The sequence below is a fragment of the Mandrillus leucophaeus genome, unplaced genomic scaffold (assembly GCF_000951045.1).
Source record: "Mandrillus leucophaeus isolate KB7577 unplaced genomic scaffold, Mleu.le_1.0 Scaffold759, whole genome shotgun sequence".
Taxonomy (NCBI): domain Eukaryota; kingdom Metazoa; phylum Chordata; class Mammalia; order Primates; family Cercopithecidae; genus Mandrillus; species Mandrillus leucophaeus.
Genome location: NW_012108241.1, coordinates 1,129,085 through 1,131,705, shown reverse-complemented (window position 1 = coordinate 1,131,705; position 2,621 = coordinate 1,129,085).

The window sequence follows — 2,621 nt, the reverse complement described above, 5'->3', positions numbered from 1 at the left end:
TTTTTTTTTTTTTTTTGAGATTGTCTGCTAAATAAAGCAATCTGTGTGCAGCTGAACATTTCCAGTTTTGTCTTACAAAAGGCTCCCAATAGACTAGAGTCAGTAGAAACTGGTTCCAGGGTCTATGATTCAGGTTGATATTCTTAAGACCTTGCCTCCTCTCCTCCTACTGCCCCCTTCACCCCAGTCATCTGGGAATTATCCCCTCTTTTCAAAATTGTGGTGTGCCAACATTCTTATGTTCTGATGAATTTTTCTGCATTAACAACATATCTATACTTGAAGTGTGATAAAATACATTGAAAAGGCATCAGGTTTTTTTTTTTTTTTAAATAAGAGCCTGAAATCATTTCTATTCCTTTTTAATCTTTTTAAACATTTTTCTTCAACTACAGATGGAATGGTAAGAAGGCCATCTCACATGTTTTCTTCTCTTCATTTCTTGACAGTTTGTATGACCTTGTACAAGACACCTCAGCTAGCTGGTGCTGAACTTTCCTTATCTTTTAAATACAGGAATTGGACTATATTTTTTGAAGTCCCTTTCAGGACAAAAGTTTTGTGATTCCATAATTCAAGTTTTGCACATAAATGCCATTTAAATGTCATTGGTTAGATCACCAAAAGGCTAATAATTGTATAATCAGGAATAGATCAAATGCCATTGCAGTAAGGTTCCTCAGAGATTGAAAAAGTCCTCTTTACAGGAATGAAATCAAAAGAATTTTTTTTCATGAGGTCAAAATCTCCATTTTGGTATGAGCTCTAATTAAATTAAAGCCTGAGAAATTTAAATGGGAAATATAGAAGAGCCCCTCCTGCCCCTGACTGACTCTAAAGGTTACAAGATAATAGAACATGTTCTTTGGGAAATGTACAGACTTTTAAGAAAGGTGAATAACTAACTTGTTGAGGAAGCTGTAGCTCTAAGCTACAACTCAAAGTGGGTGAACTTACCAAGAAAGCCTGCTTTGACAAAAAGGGACACAGAGATCAGTCTAGATTGGGTATGGTGTTGTCCTCAAAGAGCTGACAGCAATATCCCCTGAGAGATGGACCAAATCATGGCTGACATGGAAAGCCAATTGTCTAAGTAGGGGAAGCATGCTGAGTGTCACTCCTGGTAGGAAAGATAAAAGAAGTCCATAAATAGGAAGCTGAATGAAAGAGTCAATGACAGAGAGCATCAGGAGTAAGTTGAGAAGCAAGGTGTGAGAACATTTGCAGGGAGAGCAGTGCTGGATAAAGGTCATTGCACCATGAAAGTCTTCCTTTATATGTCTCCAGCTACCTGTCCTGAGAGTTTTGAGAAGCCACGTGGAACCAGACACTGGGAGGTAAACTGCCTTTTGTGCTCTGAGCATCCTCGATCTAGGCAGAGCAGACTGCTAAGGAATGGAAGTCTTTCTTTCCTTGAGAACTCTAGAAATTGGGCCAATGGTGCATACAAGTGATCTAATATTGTGGTATCAAGATGTGACTGTGTATCATGGTACCTGCACTTTCTATTTATTTCAGTGGACTTGGAGATGAACCCTTAGGTCAGTCCTGTCTCCCATCCTGTCACTGCTTCCCCTCCACCTTGGGTGAATCACTCCTTCCAGAGCAGTGACAGCCATCACCAAAACTGAGAACTCACCGTGACAAAAGGGCTGTTTTCACAGTTCTCTGGCAACATAATATAAAAGTTCACCACATCAGGCACATCATCTTAATCACCAGGGTCAAAAGAACCTTTAGATGTGACAAGTTGCTGCCTTCTTAGTTAACTTTTTCCCTCTGAGTGGCAAGGAGAAGACTGCAAATCACCAGCACCAGGATGATCATTTCACTGTTTCATTTCTTTAGATTTGTCTCCATCAGTTGCAAATATGGATTTCAGCAAGAGTCTTTTGTATTGAAAGGATATGTGAAAGGAACCCAAAACTCACACTTAAAGGTGAGAATGAACAAGGGCACCAGAATTCGTAAGGAAACCAGTGAATGCATTTCTTCAGTCCGTGTTTTTTAAAGACCTGCTCTGTGCTTGGCACTGTTTCTTTAGGCACTGGTGGCTGCAAGAGTAAACAGGCTGACAAAGTTCAGCTCTAATTGAGCTTATATTCTAGTGGATAAACAAACACACAATAGCAAAATGTTACATAATGACAAGTACTCTGCAAAGAAACAAGTAAGGGGATGTGATACAGAATGACAGTGGCTACTTTATTTAGGTGTTTGGAAAGGCCTCTCTAAGGTACTGACATCAACACTGAGGTCTGAATGATAAGAGAGAGGCAGCTGCATGCAGGTCTTGGGGTGAGTGTTCAAAGCACAGCACAGAGTTGATACAAAGTCCCTGAGGCAGAACTGAAATTGGCATAGAAGACTACAGTCAACAGTGACAGAGTAGAGAAGTAGAAGATGAATTCTTAGAGAAAAATAGGGGTCAGATGGAATAAAGAACTTGGAGTTTATTCTAAGTGTACTGGGAAATCATTGGAGGGTTTTAAGCAGAAAAATGATTTTATCCAGTATACCCTTTGAAAAGATCACTGTGGCTGCTATATGGAAAATGGATTGTATGAAGACAGGCATGTAAGAACAGGAATCCATTAGGAAGTTACTGCTCTTACCCACTA